Source organism: Manis javanica, chromosome 10, assembly GCF_040802235.1.
Source record: "Manis javanica isolate MJ-LG chromosome 10, MJ_LKY, whole genome shotgun sequence".
Lineage (NCBI taxonomy): Eukaryota > Metazoa > Chordata > Mammalia > Pholidota > Manidae > Manis > Manis javanica.
The window spans coordinates 106,661,937-106,682,568 of record NC_133165.1 but is presented as its reverse complement, the minus strand read 5'-3'; the positions used below and the strand labels follow the sequence as shown (position 1 = coordinate 106,682,568).

At 48.5% G+C, this 20,632-nt stretch overlaps 1 protein-coding gene across 3 annotated transcripts in view; it reads left to right on the top strand.

The window, feature by feature from the left end:
* The window catches only part of LARGE1 (LARGE xylosyl- and glucuronyltransferase 1), a 500,680-nt gene that overhangs the window by 39,415 nt on the left and 440,633 nt on the right, over window positions 1–20,632 (top strand). Inside the window, exon 1 of one of the 3 annotated variants that reach the window (XM_073213796.1) lies at window positions 333–489. The exons of the other annotated variants lie outside the window; for them this stretch is intronic. The gene's annotated coding sequence lies outside the window, so the exon portion shown is untranslated. Of the gene's footprint in view, window positions 1–332; window positions 490–20,632 lie in introns of those variants that run through there. 3 annotated transcript variants of the gene reach the window in all.

The window sequence follows — 20,632 nt, the reverse complement described above, 5'->3', positions numbered from 1 at the left end:
AGGCAGAGCTTCCAGACTCCCACTCCAGTGCTCCTTTTTGTGGGGGTGGGGGCTGGTGCAGGGGGCTGGAGCTGGCTGAGCTGATCTGCTGAGTGCTCTGATTGCCCTAGGACTACGGAGCTTCCGGGTAGGGCTGCACTGAGGGCATGCGCGGTGAGGGCACCAGTTGCCCCTGTTCAGACGGGGCCACGCAAATAAATTCCACAGTGTGTTTCATTAGTCCAGGAACAGCTTGAGCTAATCGAGGCATGTCTCTGTTGTGCGCTGCTCATGCCAGGGGGTTAAAAAAAGAAATAGTCATGCTGATCCAAGGGCTTTTTGTGGGCAGTGCAGAAATAATAAACCCAAACCCAGAGTCAGGCCATTTCAGGAGCGAGGTTGTGTGCCCAAACGGAGCCAGATTCTGCCAGCTCGAGGAGATAATCAAAGCCGTCAGACACGCAATTCCATGCCCTCCACAGGGACCAGCCTCCCTGTTGCAGGGCAGAGGTAAGTGGGCATGTTTTCTGTTTAAAGGGTCCGATTTCAATGTGGAGGGCTTGTTTGTTTTCCCAGCTCGGTCATTTCCATGGCACTGTACCAGGGCCCCAAATTCACTCGGTTCTGGCTTTTCATGCCAGTGTGTTCTGGGAAGACCAGCTCCCAGGGTGAGCCCAGGCCCAGCCTCTCTGAGACCCGTGCTCAATGTCTGGTCCTTGCCTTCCTGGAGAACTTGTTTCCTAGACCCACTTGCTCAAGGCTGGTGTACAGTGTTGGTACCGGGGACAGTGATGGTAATGATGGTAGTGATGAAGGATAGTAGCTGTTTGTTTGCTCAAGCACTGTGTTAAATGCTTTGGTGGTGAAGACTGTTAACAGTAATGGCTCACATTTAGTGTGTATCTACTCTGCTGCGCAAGGTTTTGAGCATCTCTGGGAATGACTAGGTAAGGCAGATGCTGTGTGCTCCTTTTCCAGAGGCAGGGTCCAGTCAGAGCCTGCATTCCTTCCTCTGGTTTTAACTGCTAAATTGAACTAATTTGAGTTTAATTTGAACGCATGGGATATGGACAAGCCACTGCCCATTTAATTAATTTGTTTATATCATTAAATAAGAGCTTTAAGGGCCACTAAATGCAGAGCATTCCATTTGGCAGGTGCAATACAAAGTTGAGAGAAGAGCCAAGGATATGGGCTTTGAAACCAGAACTGAGTTTGAGTCCAAATTAGATGCTCTCTTCTGGCTCCAAGTGGCTGGAGTGGGTAAGAGCACAGATTCTGGGTCTGGGTTTGAAAACTGATTCCACGACAATGAGCTGTGCAACCTTCAGCAAATTCCTTAACCTTTCTGTTCCTCGCTTTTCTCTTCTTTAAAATGAGATCACTGTGGGGTTGCTGTGGGGTAAGGGTCTTTATGGGGATTAAATGAGTTTATATATATATATATACACTGAGTACCATGTTGATATTTGTTACTGGTACTATTTGCTGGTAATAAAGCTTCAGTGTTCTCATATGTAAAACCCGACCGTCTTAGTACTGAAGTTCATCACAGAATTGAGATAAGGATTGTGTAAGTTTCCTGTGGCTGCTGTAGGGAAATACCATGAATGGATGGCTCAAAACCACAGAAATTTGTCTCCCAGCTCTGGAGGCCAGAAGTCTGAAATCAAAGTGTGTCGGCAGGGCCCTGCTCCGTCTGCAACCTGCAGGGCCGTCCTTCTTTCCTCTTCCCAGCTTCCCCTGGTTTACCAGCGGTCACGAGTGTTCCGCGGCTTGTAGATGCAGCCCTCCAGTCCTCTGTCATCAGATGGTTCTCTGTGTGTCTCTCTTCACAAGGCCATCTTCTTCCTAGGACATCAGTCCTATTGAATGAAAGGCCCACCCTACTCCAGTGTGACCTCATCTTCATTGCCTCTGCAGTGACTCTGTTTCCAAATAAGGTCACGTTCTGCACTGATTAGGGGTTAGGACTTCAACATAACTTTTAGGAGGACATGATTCAACCCCTAACAGGGACGAAATGGGAGAAGCATTGAGCATAGAACCTTTAACGAAACCGTGCCAGTACTGTTCGCTGTACCTGTTATTACTGTTACCCTGTCACCCTTATCACAGTGACTGCCCCTTGCTGGGTGGCCACAGGCAGTTCTCTGAACATCTTTGAACCTCGTATTTTAACTGGAAACGTAAGGTTTCCCATGTGTGAGCTGTGAGTGGTGAGGCCCATCTTACAGGATGAGCCAGTTTGTTAATATCCCTCATCCCAGCATTGCTGGCTCTCTGAGATGGGGGGACGTAGGGCCACCTCCCAGGAGGGACCCCCTTCCAGGATGAAGTGGGGATGCATGCGTGCTGGTGCTCATCCCCCTTCACTGCCAGCACTTTATCTCTCAGTGAGGAGAAGCCTCCTGTGGGTGCCTCTGCACGGACAGAGAAGGCTCCTTGCCCTTCCTGTGGAGTGAGAAAGACTCAGAGGTGTGTCCAGATGGGAGCTGGCTTGGATTTTCCACATCCCCAGTTGCTTTGCAGTCAGAATGGAAAAAAATACGTTTTTTTTCACTTGGGAGCTGAACAGATTAGCTGCCGAGAAGTCTAGATATCTATGGAAACACTCCTAATTTTAGCCATGCTGCACTTAATGCCAACTCTTTCGAGTGCTGCACTGGGTCAGGGCCCAGGGACTCGGGAAGGTGAGCAGGCCCGAAGGGTTCAGGACGAGCACAGAGTAGCCAGTTGACAAGCCAAAAATGGGAGGATGCTACCTAAGTCTGGCACTGTCCCAAAGGGACTGGCTCCATGGAGAAAGTGGGCCTGAAAAGAGGGGCCTGGAGAGAGGACCATGTATCAAAAATTAGTATTTTGAATGGAAGGATTTCCCTCACCTCTCCCTGTCTAAATTCTGCTCATTTTCAGCCCATTTCCACTTCCCCATCTTTAGAATCGGCCCTCCTGCCCTGAATTCCCACCACCTTTTATAATTCTGTGGAAGCACTTCTGTCAGCCCAGTTAGTTTTAAAGTTAATCCATGTACCTTGCAGTCCCCCATCTATTTTTGAGTCCTTCACGGTCAGCCATGGCCATTGTCATGCCTGTGTGCTGAGCCTGCCATGGAACAGACATGCAGAAAATCATATCGAGCATATGAGATGTGACTGTTGATTTCTGGTTGACCAAACAAGGGGCTGGGCAGCCACTCAAAAAGGGACGTGAAATAAGTGAGGACAGGAGAGTGTACAGCTCTTTGGATGGGAAGAATCCACTTGGATGGGAGTGGAAATTGCCTGTAATTTTATTAAGGACATGTTGGGGAGGGTCACAGGCGAGAGGAGGCCATGCATGAGATGGTGGGTGTTGGGCGTAATGGGGTGAGGGCAGAAATGGATGGCGATCATTACAGGCCATGTAAGGAGCGTCACTTCTCTCGTGTCAGCCCTGTCCTTCCAGCCAGGTCAGTCCCTAGCAAAAATCACTAAAGAATGTGAAACCCACAAAGGCCCTTAGACCACAGCCAGTTCTGCGTGTTTGGAAGTGTGATCTTAATGGCAAGCATTTTTACATTAATACTTAGTGATTTATTTTGAAGGGTATATGTAAACCAGACTATAACTAGCTTCCTAAACTTGTCATCTCTTGGTATTACTGCTTAAGGTGAGGCAGGTCATGAGAGCTGCCTTCTGCAGACCCCACGGGTTCCATGGGGCCTTCTGCATACATATGGATGTGTGAGACCTATAATAAGAAACGTCCTGTGGGAAATTTGGAAGGAAGGCTTATGAAGATGGAAGAGGTTTCTGAGATGAATTCTTTGTATTGAATCTCTATATACCTGTGTTCTTTTCAGCAGAAAGTAAAGCAGGATGGTTGTGTTAAAAATGGGAAGGTGGTGCGTAAGAGATTGTAAGATGGGCGGCACGGAGCCCCCTTTGAACAAAGGAGGTGGTGAAGCATAGGTAGACCAGATGGCCCAGCCAGTAGTGTCAGCACATGGGGCTTGAACCAGATTTTTTCCCTTTGTCTACCCATATTCACATACTAGACAGAATGTAGACTAGTTTCTACCAAATACTTGGGCACATTATTGAAGTTATTTAACCCCACTAGCAGTGTTGTGCAGCAAACACTGTTTCTCTTTTACTCTGCAGCCAAGGGGGACCTGAGGCTCATGGTCTTGACATGACTAGCTGAGGCCTGCCCTGCTGGTAAGATGGAGGCCCAGTGATGCAGCACAGCCTCCTCCCAGGACATTCTGCTTGTCAGGGAGCTGCAAACCTACCGGACGTAGCTTTTAGATTTTGGAAATAGAGACCCGCACAGAGGTGTGGTGCTGTGTGGCTCCTTTGGGAAAGCTCTGCCCAAGCGAGTGATGGAACCGGGGCCAGAATGCAGGCTGCTCGGGCCGGTGGGCAAATTGGAGGGCTGGGTGGGCATTTCCTAGGCAGTGGGTTGGGTGCTTCCCTCTTGGGTGACTCTGTTTATCTAGGACCAGCAAAGGCTGCCTGCCCGGTGGGGTGGGGGAGGTGCGGGCTCCTCCCTTTGGTTTAGTTACCCTCTAGGTCATACAGAGCGAGTTGCCCCAGCCGACTGGGTGAGTCAGAGCAGAGCCCAGAACAGGAGCCTGCGGGCGTGTCTGTGAAGGCCGTCTCATCCCAGTCATTTTAAGTGTTGAAGATGATTAAGCTTTTATACGTAACATTGTGTGCAGACTTCTTTAGGATCATCTATTAGCGTCCCCTGGCAACAGCTTTTCCAGTTAGCCGCACCCACCTTACGGTAATTAACTGGACTGCCGTGGCCCCCCTCACTATTTATGCATTATCCAGCATCCTCCCAACTCCCTCACTGACTGCCTGACTAATTCATTCACTCACGAGAGCGATTTTATTAGGCACCTGTTTTGCGGTAGCTTTGTGTTGAGCAGCATTCTCTTCTCATTGCAGGAAGGTTTGATACGTGGTAAGAATGGAATGTCAGTGTTCCTGTTGGCACTGGCATAAGGGTCCCCCGTTTATTTATTTATTTATTTTTTGAGTCTGTAAGTTCCATGAGGGTCAGGCCCTTAGCTCATATCTATGTCTCCAGTGCCTAGAAGAATGCCCAGCACGTAGTAGGTGCTCTGTGAATACTGGTTGAAAGAAAAGAGTAAAGTGAGTGCGTGCTTTGTGTTTGGCTCCATGGGAGGTGCTTTACGCAAACATCTTTCCAGTCCTCCCAGTAACCCGTCTTTCACAGTATCTGCATCTAGCCCCTATTTTAGGGTACCAGCTGGTGGGCATATTGCCATTATAAGCACTTGCATAGCTGATAATTTCCATCATGACTGAAAAATGTATCCAGTATGATCCAGATGAGGAAATGTGACACAGAGAGGTTAAGTAACTCGCCTAAGGTCACACAGACCCTCTAGCTTCAAGCCATTTCTCTTCCATACCAGTGTTGTCCAGCGTTGTGGGTGATGGAAATGGGGTCTTATCTTCACGGTAGCCACTAGTCACAGGTAGTTATTGAGCACTTGAAAGGTGGCTAGTGTGACTGAGGAAATAATTTTTAATTTATTTCAAGTTGAATAACTACATATGGCTAGTGCCTGCCATTTAAAGCAGCAAAATTCCCCACTTACGCTATCTTTAAATAATAACAACAACTCACATCAATTGAGTGAGTTTTCAAATGTGGTATAGTGGTAAGTGATTCAAGTTAGTTCTCACAACCACAAATTAATTAATGAGGCTAAGCACTTCGTTCCACCTCCAAGATTTTACAGCAAGAAGATGGTGTGGCTGGATTCTGCCCCAGGGAGAACTCTGTGTGACCCCGGAGTTTTAAGTGACTTCCTGCTTTTCTCCCTATTTTCCTAGTGTACAGCAGTGGATACTGTCATGAAAAACAAGATTTTTTGTTTCAAGTGTTGTTAGCTCCAGACACAGTACTCTCACCGCTCTTCTTGGTAAAGGAGACAGCCCATCAGCAGGCTCACGAACTCACTGTTCCCACCAAGGAAGTGGCTCATTGAGGTTGGAGACGCTTATTTACTCTAAGTGGGGTTGTGTCAGTGTCACTCTGAAAAAAAAAAAAACCCAAAAATCAAAAACAAGATGCCAGTATCCCTTACCAGGATATGTTTTAATGAAAAAAACCCCATTTCTTAGTATGATGGTGACAGTCTTTTGAGGTCAGGGTGGGAAGGAGAGGAAGGCTGAGCCGAGCCCACCTGCAGCCGCGCTGGGTGGAAGTGGCTGCAGCCTGTGGGCACGGGGACTAGATTCTACTGCTCTCAGCTGTACCTTCCCTTTTTGAGGCTGTGTGACAAGGCCAGGGTGACAGAAGAGAAAGCAGAGGTCGCTGAATTGTTTTCCGTGCTTGAGGTCAGCCCTACTTTGTGATAAAAATTTATCTGAATGTGTCTGCATGCTGGGCTGGGGCTGTCACCCATGCCTGTGGCTTGTCCAGAAACTGTAAACCAACTTAGAGGCAGGGTCTGGAATGCAGGTTAGGAGCAGAACTGGGGTAAAGGTGACCAGGAGAGACACAGAAAGAGAGTGAGGGAGATGGGCCTGAGGGGTGAGACCTCATCAGGGGCCCTGTCGAAGTACAGGCAGTGATTGTGACACCCGGGGAGGGACCACATGCCAGGAGCACTTGGGGTTCTGAGACCTAGGAACAGGAGAAAGGTGACCCCGGAGCTCTAGAGGAAGCCTGTTCTAGGGGCTCTGATTGACCAGTTAAATCCATATTCTTCCAGTTGCTGAAGTCTTACAGCAGTCATGCAGCTTCCCAAACCAGCTCCATCTATCTGTTTGTCAGTGAACCCACCCATCTATCCATCCACTAGTCCACCCATCTATCCATCGACCCATCTACCCATGCATCCACCCATCCATCCATCTGTCCATCCATCCACCCATCCACCTATTCCCCCATCCCCTTACCCCATCTATTCATCCACCCACCCACCCATCTGTCCATCCATCCTTCCTTCCATCTGTCCATCCACACACCCATCCACCTATCCCCCCATCCCCTCACCCCACTCATCTATTCATCCATCCACCCACTCATCTGTTCCTCCATTCATCCATCCATCCATCTGTCCATCCACACACCCATCCACCTATCCCCCCATCCCCTCACCCCATCTATCCATCCACCCACTCACCTTTCTACCTATGCATCCACCCTTCCATTCACCCCTCCATCCATCAGTTCATCCACCCTCCAGTCTGTCCATCTTCCCATCCATCTATCCAGCCAGCCAGCATTTGAGTCTCATCTCTGGTACAGGGAATGGGGTGGTGAGCAAGGCACCACCTCAGGGAGTTCACGGTTTTGTTTGGAGACAGGTGTGTGGGCATGTGTTTCTAAAGCAAGTAAAGGAAGGCTTGGGTGCTGTGCATCCCAGGGCCCTCTGCTCCTTGCCCATGTAGCTTCTCCAGTAACATGAGGCCGGCACTGCTTTCCCTACTTATCACACATGTACTTATTATTATGTATGTCATGCTTTGGGGCATTTATACGTAGTGGAGCACTTCACTGCATCCCTCCTGAAGAGGCACCTCTGTGTCGTTCCTGAACCTGGCTCAGTTGAGGCACCGGTGAGGACTCCAGGATTATTGAGGTTAATTGGAACCTCTTACACTTGGAAGGGTCCTTAGTAGTCAAAGGTCACTCCAGCTTTCTCCTCTGTGCCCCTCTCAGGTAAAGCTCCTCAGGGTAGGTTCTCTCCTGAGCCGTTTCAAGTTAGTGGAGAAGAAAGAGAGGCCTCACCCCTCACTGAAGCCCCTGACTCCTCGACACGCTTCACGGTCTCCGGGAAACATAGGGGATTAGTTCTGCCGCATTAATGAGGGTGGATGTCACCGGCGTGCTTCGCATTCAGGTTGAACTGCAGTCAGATGTGAGCATGCCCGACAGTTTGCCCGGGTACACAGAAACCGCAGCTTGCTTTTGGTGTCTTCAGGTTAAGAAGCCACCATTTATAGTCTTACGAAAATAAAGGCCACTCCTATCCCCTCTTTAATTCCTAATAAAGTTCACCCAAGCCCAGAATGGATCCGGGGCCTGGCCCAGGCTCCTAGAAGTGGGACTTGCACTGTGAGGTGTGCTATCCCTGCCTCCCCATCAGGAGGCAGGAGGCCCTTGAGCAAGCTGAGGGGGCAGGGATCCCCCCCACTGCCTGGAGAAGTCAGGACACCAGTCTAGTGGGAGTTCACTTTGTGTCAGGGACTAAACTCATGTTGCTTTATTTGAATTGTCTTGGTTACCCAGTGAGGCTGCATTAAACTCCAATATAGGAAGGAGGGAACTCTAAGCCCAGTGAAACCCGTTATGGACTTACAACCTTCAGGACTGTAAGACAATAAATTTGTCTTATGCCCCCCCCCCAGCCCCCCAAAAAATAAGGCTTACAGAGATGACATGTCCCAGGTCAAATCCAACAGTTATTGAGTGGCAGATTTGGACTCACCCCCTTATCTGTTGGCTGCTGTGTTCCCATCTGCCCCACGCCGAGTGGAGAGGTGGGAGCAGTGAAGTCCCTGCTTCCCTGCTGAGGCCCAGAATGGAGGGAAGTCACCTTCTGGGTCATGTTCATATGATCTTGGGTAACTCAGTTGGCTCCTGTGCCTCAGTTTTCTCTCAGACCCATCTATAAAATGGGTCAATAATAAGAGGAATATCTTGTAGGAATAATAAGAACTGAGCATTCAGTACATGTTAGTTCTCAGATAAATAGGTTTAGGGGGAACATTAATGATCATAGTTTTGGCAGTTTTTCCTTCTGGTAACAATTTTAACCACTGTGTGACTGGACTGCCCTTTCTCTCTTAATAGTGTTGTTTTATTAGTGAAGACCCAGCCCTCATAAAAAGAATTTATATTTTGCAACATCCTGGTAGCTGCCCCCGCCCCCCAGGACACATAGCAGTGCTGGGACTTGAACCCAGACCTGTCTTGCCTCCATGTCCCCACACCATCTCTCCTGGGGACCCCATTGTCCTGGCTGGTTCTCACTTTCCTCTCCCACAATCCTGGTGACCCTGCTGGCAGCCATCATGTCAGGCAGGCCTGGCCTGGGTGTGTTTTATAATCTAGGTGTGGGGGTGTCCAGTCTAACACTGGAGACCTGGAAAGACAATACAAGGTTGCAGCGTTGCTCAAGGCTGGGCTGCAGTAACTGCTCGGTGATCGCTCTCACTGAAGTCCCCTTCCCTCGTGAAGTCCTGTGTGTCCGTGGCACAGTTCAGGTGTCACCAGCCCAGGAAGCCTTTCCTGATAACATGCACGCCCTGCCGTGGGCCCCTAGGTGGAGCGATTGGGGTTTTCCTTTGTTCCCATAGCAACTTTGTGACCTTCTGTTGTAGCCTTTCCGTTGTGCTCACCACATTTTCTTAGGGTTTTGTGTGTCTGATCTCCACTAGTGGAGAGCTCTTGAGGATAGGGGATGTGTCTGTGTTGGAAATTTCTGCTTCCTACCCAAATCCGGTCCTTTTCTCTGCCCCTCTCTGTGAGGCCGTGCAGCGGCCTGATGAAGGGTGGTGAGCAGAAGTGACCCGCGTAGCTCCAGCTCCAGCATTTATTTGCTTGGGAGCCATCATGGCTGGAGCAGGTGGTGGGAGCAGGTTGGGGAGCGCAGCGAGTACAAGGTAGATGAGACTGAACCCATGGATTGCTGGTCCTCAGAGCAGCACCGAGGGGCCAGGCACGGCACGGCAGTGTGTTCATTATGCACGTGAGTCACCTGTCCGAGGTCCCAAGTCCAGGTCTGGCTCCCCCTAGGGCTGTATGCTGCCATAAGGTGTGCCTGGTTTCTTGTGTTACGATATCATGAGGGCTGATGGGGTGTGTGTGTGCTGTGAGTGGGCGTGCGGAACGTCTATCAGACTGCAGGCCGTGGCTCCTTTCATGGAGTGGGTGACAGTGAAGGCTGGCATCCTTCACCCACCAGGTTAACTGAGAAGAGAGCAAGTTCACTGTTACATCTGCACAGATGCCAGCTTCCCTTGATGTGAGCTTTGGTGAGAACAGCAGGATGGGGCTAGGCTTGCTGCTTTCCTTGCCCTGCTGCGAACCCAGGAATAGGGAGGGTGGAAGGCACAGGAGGGGACAGGACAGGAGGCCAAGGTAGAGGCTGCCTGGGGCTATGTCACCTCCCTACACTCAGCGGAGGAAGGAGGCTTTCAGAAGAGCCTGCGCACCGCGGGATTCTGGGGTATAAAAGAATCTCAGATTCTGTGCCAGTTGTGTGGCAGAGCGGTGGGCTGGCCCAGGGAGGTCAGGGCAGTGGCTTGGCAATCCAGCCATGTCGGTTTTGTCCCCACTTTGTCCTGGTGATTCCAGTGAGGCTCACGTTCACAAGCACATAGTGTATGCCAGGCACTTTCCATGAATTTATATTCTTAGGCCGGTCCTCTCTGAGCTCTGAATGGTTTTGCTTCCTGCTTCACAGGCAGGGATCAGGTAGACCGGGTGACCTTCCTTAGGCCACACCTGCTGTTGAGCAGAGGAACCAGTTTTGCACCAGGACATCTGACTGCAAAGTTCCTACCTGCTGCAGTTTCTCTTCCAGGTACTTGTCTAGGTCACAGCTTTTTTTTTTTTTTTTTAATTTTGAAAGTGAAGACAGAGGGGCCGCAAACATTTATTTGTACACCTATTTTCTACCAGGGCCTATATTTAGCTTGTGAACATTACTTAACTTGAATCATGTTTCGAGCCCTGGGCTTAGATATCATTTTTTTTTATTTTAAAAATTATTTAAAACAAATTTTAATTGTGGTACAATACACCTAACATAAAATTGGCCATCCTAACCATTTAAAAGGCATGGTTCAGTAATGTGAAGTATATTCACAATGCCGTGTAACCAGTTTCCAGAAGTCTTTTCATCGTGGAAATGTGAAACTCTATATCCGTTAAGCAAAACTCCCCTTTCTGGCCTCTCCTGGTCCCTGACAATCACCATTCCTACTTTCTGTCTCTCTGAATTTGACCACTCTGGGGTCCTCATAAGTGGAGTCATACAGTATTGGTCCTTATGTGACTGGCTTATTTCACTTAGGATATAGTTTATCTCGGTTGCAGCATGTGTCAGAACTTCCTTCCTTTTTAAGACCGAATGAGAGAGAGTCCATTTTATGTTTATGCTACATTGTGTTTTCCGTTCACCTGTCCCTGGGCACTTGGATTGCTTTGACCTTCTGGCTACATTTTGTTGGTTTTATTAATCAGTTGAGGTTACACAGCTGGATTTAAACCCAGGTCTCTATTTGATACTCAACTTCTGACTTCTTTTTACTTCTAAAGTTTATCTAGCTCTAGGAGTTAAGAAGAATTTCGATATATTTTGTGAAAGGAATGATATTTTTTCTGAAGGGGCCAATGTGGAAAGTTCTAGAAATGTTGGCTGAGGGTCTTCAAGGTACCTCCTGGAGCCTGGCTGCCGCAGTGCTGCTGCTTTTCTGCCTGAGCTTCGGCAGTGGCTTGGCAGGTGGTTCTGGGCAGTCCCTGAAAGTGTAAGGGGGAACGTGGAGCAGAAAGAGCAGAGGATGCCTGGTTTCTGGCCATGGCTATGGCTCTGCCTCGCCGGACGAGCCTGGGTCGTCCCTCCACTGCCCTGGGCTCAGTCTGTCATCTGCGGATGACCTCAATCTCTAACAGAGGTTTCAGATGCCTTTAAAGGGTGGCCTTGTCTGTGCTGCTGTTAGGCAAGTACCTTCACTTAGTTCTTATTCGGTCAGAGGTGACCTTGGACCCATCGAGATGGCGTTGGACCTTTGTTTCTGAGTCCCTGCTCAGACAGCTCTTCTCCAGGAAGCCTTGTGGGAACCCAATTTCTATCACCAGAGGCCAGAGGGGGGCTTTTCATTTATATTCTGTTGATGCCCATTATTTCCCCAAAGTATACTTTATGTCCTGACTCTACTCTTGGCTTACTGGGTTTGTGTAAGGCTCTTGTCTTTGTTTTCATATTTTAAGACTATCTTGAGATGTCATTCTGAAATTAGCAGGTGCTGCGGTAGTAATAATATCATCGTCCTGGTACTGTCAGTTCCTTTCTCAAACCCAGGCCCTGGTGGATGCGTGGCACAATCTTGGGGTTTATCACACAGGCAAGATCTCCTGTGGGATAAGCCAGAGTTTCTGTCCAATCTAGTCTGTCATAATTTTCTACTCAAAATAAGCATTTTGTTTTAATAAGACAGCCTTAATTACCAATAGCTAGCATTTATGTATTCACAACTCTAAGAAAGATTTAAGTGTTTGCTTAGTTCTACCTGAGGAAACTAACTGCTGTTGAGCACTTATTACCTTCCTCGGACTGTGTTGTTCAGAGTTGTGTGTCCATTGGGAATATTCGTTGCTTGCATGTATTAAATTCCAGCATTTGGGGGCTTCCTTGTTGTTTGAGTATCAAAAGGTCATAATGGATTTTCTCCTGCCCTAGAGGAGAGTCTATTTCCTTTGGCTCCTGGCTTAGATCAAAGGACGCATGTGGGCAGGGAGGTGCACCCCCGCCCCCCAGAGGTGGTGGGCTCTCAGAGGTCACCAAGCTCCGTCTAATCCAGGAACCTTGATTTATGATGCTATTTTAGCCTTTTCTACTTGCTCTTGGCGAAATAAAAGTTGGAAGGAAAAGAAAGGTAATGACGGACAGGTCCATCTGACAGATAACCTTTGAGGGGCCCTGTCTGTCTCTCAGAACCTACATTTAGAAACAAATTCATATGCTTCAGCCATTTGTAGAGCACCTGTTGTGTGTACCGAGTAAGACCGGTAAGATGTTTTCAAAGCTGTTTTATTAAATCCTCACAGAAACCTTTTAAGTCACTATTTTTCGACAGTGTGAACTGTGCTTAAGTGACTCTCCAGGGCTGGTCCTGGGCTCAGCGCTGGCCTCCTCCAAGGTCAGGACTCTGTGCTCCCACCACGGAAGACATAATGGCTTCCTCACACGGACTTGGAAATGATTCTGAGTCCCAGTTCCACTGGGACCCTCCCTCTGTGTCCTCTTCTCGTTACTGATTGCTGGTAAATTTCTTTCTTTGTCACTCCTAGGAGCTGCAGACCCCCAGAGGCTTTGTTTCAGCCTCTTGATCGGTCTTTACTGAGGCCCTGGGAGGGAGGTGGCTGCCTAGACCCTCTGCACAGCTGTTTCCATCAGGAACAGTTCCTGGCCCCCTTCTTTGGAGGGGAGTGTGGCTGTCTGGATGGAGAACATTTCCAGAGGAGCACAGCTACTCCAAGAGCTACCAGAGCCACAGTTTAGCACTCAACTTTTGTTGGACTCTGCACATGGAACATTCTGGAATCTCCTCAGTGGAAGTCTGGCATGGAGCTCTCTTGCATTGCTCCCCCAACCTTGGTGCTCTCCCAGATTTTTAGAAACAGAGGCCATCCCTTGTGCACACACGTCACCCAGGGGCGGGGTCTGCAGAGGCCTTCAGTAAGCAGCCCTGAGGTGAAGGGTGCTTCTCAGGAGGCTAAGGATGAATCCCGACTCCATCATTTATTACTTTTGTTCTCTTGACCTTTTATGCCTCAGCTCCCTCATCTTAAGAGAAGAAAGGGACAGGGTGTGTGAGGGTAATACCGTATGGTGTTTTTGCAAGGGCTTAGCAAAGAAGTTTAGTGAGGGCAGGTATTTTTGTTCTGTTTACTGTTGTATTGCCAGGTGGGTGCCAATAGCCAATAAACGTTCATTGAATGAATGAGTGAATAAGGAATCCCCTCCCTAAGCCTCCCTTTCCCTACTTTGCAAAATGAGATAATGATGTTGATCAGTGTTTCTTAAGGGGAGCTGCTTATCCAAAATTCACTGGGGGTCTTTCCCATAAGCTCATGACCAAGCCCCACTCCTCAAATATGACCCATTACGCCTTGGCTGGGGCTTGATGCACATTTTGGAAACAAGTGTTCCAGTTGATACTCATTTGCAGCCCTGGGCTTGCTGGCCTCTGAGGTCTCTTGGCTGATTCGGTGTTGGGCAGGTAGGGGGCACATAGAGTGGCCAGCAAATGGTCAAGTTCTTCCCCATGCTCACTCTACCCCTCAACCTCCTACCCAGTCTTCAAGATCCAGCTTAAATGTCATCTCCAGAAAGACTGCCCTGTCCTCCTGGGATGGAAAGGCCCCTCTCTGTTGAATGCCCCACGGTCCTGCCCCTTGTCTTCCCTCCTGGCCATCAGCTGATGTGAGGCAGTGTCTTCTTTCTCAGGCCATACGCTGGTTGAGATAGAGTCTCCCGTGATTTAATGGGGTGCCCCCCTGCAGCACCTTCCCCACCTCCTATGCCTGGTTGGCACATCATGTGTGTTTAAATATGGCACCAGTCAATACATGAATGACTATTTCAAAAGCTAACTAATTCGGTTTTGTATGTATAAGGCACAGCTGTCTCCCCCCAGATTCCTTCTGTTCTTATTCAGGCCAGTAACAGAGGACATCGTTGTTAGATGGGTCTCTCTTAAATAAACTAGAGACATTGAGGGGGAAAGAATCATTTATTCTTCCTTTGTAATGAGCCTTGATGATTAGACTATCATTTCCATTATGTTTTATTTTTACTTTCCTGGAATTCATCAGCTGGCCTCTTTTCTGTGAAGGTTACCCATCTGATGAGTAAGGGAGCTTGATTAGAGTGTTTGGGGGATTAACGCTGTTTTTTTTAAAAACAAGGAGCAGGAGAGAGAGCCCTGGTGTGAGCAGATGGGTGAAAGGTCAGCCCTGAGCTATGAAAAGGGGCCTTCACACTAGAAACTGAAACTGACAGTCTGAGGGCAAGATTTTTTTTGCTGGCAACTGCTAAAGTAATTAATAGTCACTTTTACTTTCAAATTTGCTTTATGTTTGACAGAGCATCCTGACCAGTCTCTTGTGGCTTGTCTTCTATGCCCAGGGCAAGTTCTTCATTTCTGCACATTAGTCACTGCATTCATCAACTCTGACTTTATATTAGCTATTTGAGTGTGATGTTAGTTTCATTTTAGTTTTTGGATACAAATAGATTTCAATTCTAGAGTGCTTAGTGGACTACTTAATCCCCAAGAGGGCAATGTAATCTTTGATCAGCATCCAAAAGGTGGCTGTCCTGCCCGCCTGGGTGGGACTCCACTGGGGACATGCTGAGGGCAGTTTCACTTTTATACTCGCTGCTTCTTGTCCACAGCTGAACCAAGAGGTGCTCTTGAGGTGGGCATCCCCAGGTGTTGAGAGCAAAGAGCAGAAGGAACTTTGCTTTCATCCATCCATCCATTCCCCCATTCACCTATCCACCCATCCGCCCATCTGCCCATCTGTCCGCCGTCTGTCCAAACATCCATCCATCCATTCACCCATTTACCCATCCACCCATCCATCCATCTATCCATTCACCCATCCACCCATCCTTCCGTCCGTCCGTCCGTCCATCCATCCATCCATCCATCCATCCATCCATCCATCCATCCATCCATCCACCCACCCACCCACCCACCGAGCCAGGCAGCCAGCCAGCCATCGACAATTTAGTGTCTTCCCCAGGGCAGGTTCTGAGGATACTGAAGACAAAAAATAAAGTTCTGTCCTTGTGAACATGCTCTGGCACCAAGGTCTTCCCGGCTCAGCCTGTGTGGGAAGGGAGGCATCCTTGCCACCTCCGGCATACTTATTTAGGCCTCATATCTGTCTGTGAGGTAGATGTTTAGGGACTGTATGTACACTCACGGGTATCTATAAATGTAATACTGGTATGTGGTGTTTGGCAAAACAATTACAGCTATGGAATTATGCAGTCTGGGTTTGAAAATGAATTCTGCCTCTTAACAGCTGTTTGATACTGAACTAGGGACTTCCACATTCAGCAGCTCATGTCTTCTTTTGTTGAATGAGGCTGACGGTTGGACGTACAGCTCAGGGTCACTGAGATAATGGGGGAAGGGCTCAGCAGATGGCCTGGCTGCACACGGGAAGTGCTAAGTAGGTTGGAACTGTAACAGGGAAGGAAAATATTTCCTCTACCCTGTTAGATTCTGGGCCTGCAAAATAAGACGACAAAAGACAGATTAACAGGAGAAAAGTAGGCAAATTTAATTGGAGGTTAAAACTTTTACATGCCATGGGAGCAGGCTTCATAGAAAGAAGAGAAAACCCCCAAATCGGCAGCTATGATGGGAGGCTTTTAGACTATTCTGACAAAGGATGATGTTTGTAGAAAAGTGACAAGATGTACAAAAAGGATCTCTGGACTTTCTAGGGGTGCTAATTTGTGGGAAGGTAAATGTATGGGGGGACACTAATGGTAGAAAAGGGCTATGGGGCCAAGTTCGTTAATCTAGATTTTTCTCGGGGTCATCTCCATCCCTGATGACAGGTTTTTCTCCCGCCCTTGGTGTGGGAAGAGGGGATGTATGCCCTGCTCTCAGGCAGTGGGGAGAGGGCAAAGACTTCATTCTGTGTGTGCTTTTCCTCCATGTCTGCTGCTCAAAGCGAGCCTTATGCCAGAGTGGCATGTTTTGGGGTGCATATTCTGATCCCCCATAGTGTGGACATGCAGGCATGTTGTGGGAGTGAGATAGCAGTGGCTCTTTCCGGGTTCAGTGGTCACGGTTTCTCTCCACACTCGAGCCATCCCTGGATCCAGGCCTGCACTTGGCTGGCTGCAGGAAAAGGCGACCTGGGGCAGGGATGGAGACCACCGGGTGCTCCCTGGCTCCACCACATAGGACGTGCAGTCTCAGACATGTCCCTGGCCTCTCCAGGTCTCATTTTTCTCGTGTCTGAACTGGGACAACAATGCTGATTTTTACGGTCATTTCCTTCACTTCCTTCAAGTCTCTGTTACCTGTCATTTGAAGGAGGCCTTCTCTGGCCACCCTCGCCTGGAGGTCCCAGTCCTCTTTGCTCTATGCTTTTCCTTCCTTCTAACATACTGCAGCATTTATTTTTTTATGTGTATTATGTTTATTTTCCATTATCTCTCTTCCCCATTGGAATGTAACCTCATTAAGGGTCAGGATCTCTGTTTACTTTGCACTTGGAATTGCCTGACACAAACAGGTATTGTGAATAGTCGAACAAATTATCGAGAAAAGGAGAAAAGCCAGCACCTTCTGGCCTTGGCAGCTAGGGGCTGGCCAGGCTCTGATAGGTGGGCCCTGGCGCTCTGTCGGACATGGAGACGTTCACGGCACATGGGCCTGTGACAGCACTGCCCTGTGCTGGTGACAGCACAGGACAAAGAGAAGGCTGCCCCATGAGTGAGACAGAGCTCGGTACAAACAAGAACACCATGCTGTCCGCAAAACTGGCCAAGCACCTCCGCCCCCCACTCAGGTCATATGAATGACTGCTGTTTCTTTATCAGTTTCTGCTCTGTCCCTCCTGCCTCCTGTGGAAATGGTTAAAGGACCCCTGGCCATCCTGGGCATAGAAGTCCTGCTTGAGGACCACACCCACCAGCACAAAACCCCACTTCCTTCTCGAACCCTCCCCAAGTCACCCAACGAGCCCACGTCATAGTAACGGACACCTCCTGGCATCCTCGCACTGAGACGCTGCTGGTTCTCCCTGGCATGGCTGTGAACCCAACTTTGACTTCAGGCGTGTTCCTGATGGTCTGTGGCTGGAGGCTTCAGCATTGTGTCTCATGCACTAAAACTTCATAAGCGGGCATCACTCTGCCACTGTGTAGGTTATTACTGCTTGCTGAATGATTTTGAGCAGATGCCTTATTTGTTGGGCCTGGATTTTCTAACCTGCAAAATGAGAAGGTTGACCAGATGACTCACAAGGGTTCTTGCCGGTTGGCACGTTCTGGAATTCCTGTGTATTACTAAGTACTTACATTATGGAGACAAAAATAAGTAGAAGGAGGAGGTAGCTTCTTAGAATTCCCTCTGGGCTGCAGCACTTACTTGCCCTCGGAAAGATACAGAGCCCCGAATTTTGGTTTTATTAACTGTAAAATTGTGATGATGTTGATGAGCAATAATACTGATAAATTATATTAATGATAATAATAGCATACGGTTTTCATGGGCTCGTTCTTTGTTACCTGAATCTAGTTCCCGCTAATTCTCACAATAACCTTTTGAGGTAAGTACTGTTACTCTATAAAGCAGTGGAGGGAATGAAGTCAGAGAAAAGTTAAGTAACTTTCTTAAGATCACACAGCCACAGAGTGTCACGACTGGGATTCAAACCTGGGTTTTTGTCGTATGATCACATCGCGACTTCCAAGCTCAAACTCCTAATCACAGCACTTTAGTGAACGGATGAAATTGCTGCGTACGAGATGCCCGGTGGTATTTAGTGAAAACCTTGCAGTGAAGAGCGCACAGTTTAGCCAGAGGGCTCAGTCATTGGTACCCTTGGTACCCTTGGTACTTGTGGAAACACACCAGGATGTTACAGAGAACAAAAATGGAAGGTTGAGGTATACCGCCTCAAGATGTGGAAGGTGCAAGAACTGGAAAGCGCAGTGGACCGGCTGATGGAGAGAAGGAGGTGCAGTTCCCAGAGACAGTGCAGGCCTAGAGAAGGACGTTGGTGTGGAAGTCAAGAGACCTAAGGTCTTATTACCCTGATTTTACTACACATGAGCTCTTCACAGCACCAGTGGTTAGATTTTCTAATTTGTAAAAGTAGGGGGAGTCATCTCTCTGTACCTCACATAGTAGGTAACACCTGTGAAGGCACTTTATAAATGGTCACATGCTGTAAAAGTGTAAGGCCGCTCTAATTGTAGTCGAAGAAAAAGAATGGTTTCAAGACATTTCACAAAATAAAAGCCAGGTGCTAAGTGATCCCTCTGTCTCCTGCTACCCAAACTTTAGAAAGGAGGGTAGCCATGGGAACATTGTCATTATCATTCAGCAGATGTAGACTTGGTAGGGCGGAGCACTTTTTAAAGACCCTGTGGTTTTCCCTTAGGGTTATGGGGAGTGTGGTGGGAGGTGTGTGCTGGAGGTGGGACATAATTAGCCAACAAGGCCACTCCTTCCAACAGGTGGGCCCCCCCCACCCCTGCCCCCGATCCAGCTGCAGCCTTTAAACCACCACCCTATCCCCTCCACTCTGAGTCAGCCGTAACAGGTTAGGGATTTAAATGGGAAAATGTGTTAGCTAGATTATTCTTTCAACTAAAATTATAAAGTCTACTTATAGGAAAGAGGGAAGAGTTCCTTGTGTGGCATTTTAGATGATGATGTTGATAACATGCAAATCCCGCCATCTATTATTTCCAGGGTCTTATGTGCCTGAGCCCACATTCAGCATTTGTGTGGCTTGCCTCATTGAGCGCTTCCAACAAACTCGTTATCTCCTTTTGCAAATGTCAGCTGAGGTGAGGAGAGAGTAAATGACCCTCCCACAGTCACCAGCCAATGGTTCTCATAGCCTAGATTTGAACAAGGTCCTTCTGACCCCAAGTCCCAAAGCCTTGAGACTCTGTTCCCCCGTGTCTTTAGGTTTTCCTGGGATCTGACAGTGGTTCCTAGGAGCATCGTCTTTCAGATGGGAAACAGGTTGGGAGAGGCGAGGTCCCTGTTCAAAGGCCGTGGTGCTGGTGGTGGGACCTGGGGGGCGGGGGCTGGATGAAGCCTTCATTTTCTCATCCCCATCCCAGGGAGTTCATGTGTCTTTTCTTCTGATGGAGTTAAATGTGTGTGGTTGTGGCCAGTGTGGTTTCTCAGACAGAGTATGGGTCCCCTTTAATTTTTCAGCTGGGAAAGACCTGAGGTTATGGAGCCAGACCATCCATCCCATGTCCACCCTGACCAGCTGTGTGACCTGGGGCTTTTTATTTCACTTGTTATGCCTTTATGTTTCCTTATGTGCACATTAAGATAACAGCCATACCTCACCTCACCAGAGCTTTGTGATAAGGGAGCTAAAGGAATCAATGTATTTGAAGTTCTTAGGCCAGTGCCTAGTACACAGTGAGCTCTCAGTAGGTGCTTCCTGTGAATCGATTCCAGTCCTTATTTGGATGAGTCTGTTCCAGGATGTTGGAGTTCTTGTCCCTGCTCCGCAGGACCTATATACCCCTGAAAATATGGATGCTATTGATGATAATGGTGGAGTAGGTGGGGTGCTAGGTGATAAGTGGAGAAGCACTGGTTCAAGAAAAAACATTTTTTTACTGAGCCCATGCAGGTGATCGGAGAGTTCTTTGAGGCAAGCATGCATTTGTGTGCTGGACCTGGCATTTAGGAGACAGGTGTATTCTGGAGCAGCATGCCATCCTGGGGTGCCCAGGCAGGCACAAGTTGCTTGGGGAGTGAAACAGCTGACACACTGTTGCCCCTAGGCCCGAAATGGCACAGGGCACAGAGGTTATACCCTGCTCATCTCTCTGTGCCCGGTCCCTGTGACAGAGCAGGTGCTTGCTGGATGAACTGCCCTCTGATTCGTGCAGACCAAGTGATGGGGTAAGCTGATGAAGAACACAGAAGCAGAGTGAGTGTAAAGGGGTGGGGTGGAGAAGAAAGGATGCAATTTATCATGCAATTAGTCCTTTTCATCCTTTTATAAACCCTGGAAGATAGTGAATGTGGTCCTCCAATGTGGAATCAGAAGAGGTGTCTCAGGGATGGATCCAGGACCTGAACCTAGGTTCTTCTGTCCCAGAGTCCCTCTGGGATGGACACCAGGGGATTTTCCTTGTGGTTGAATACCA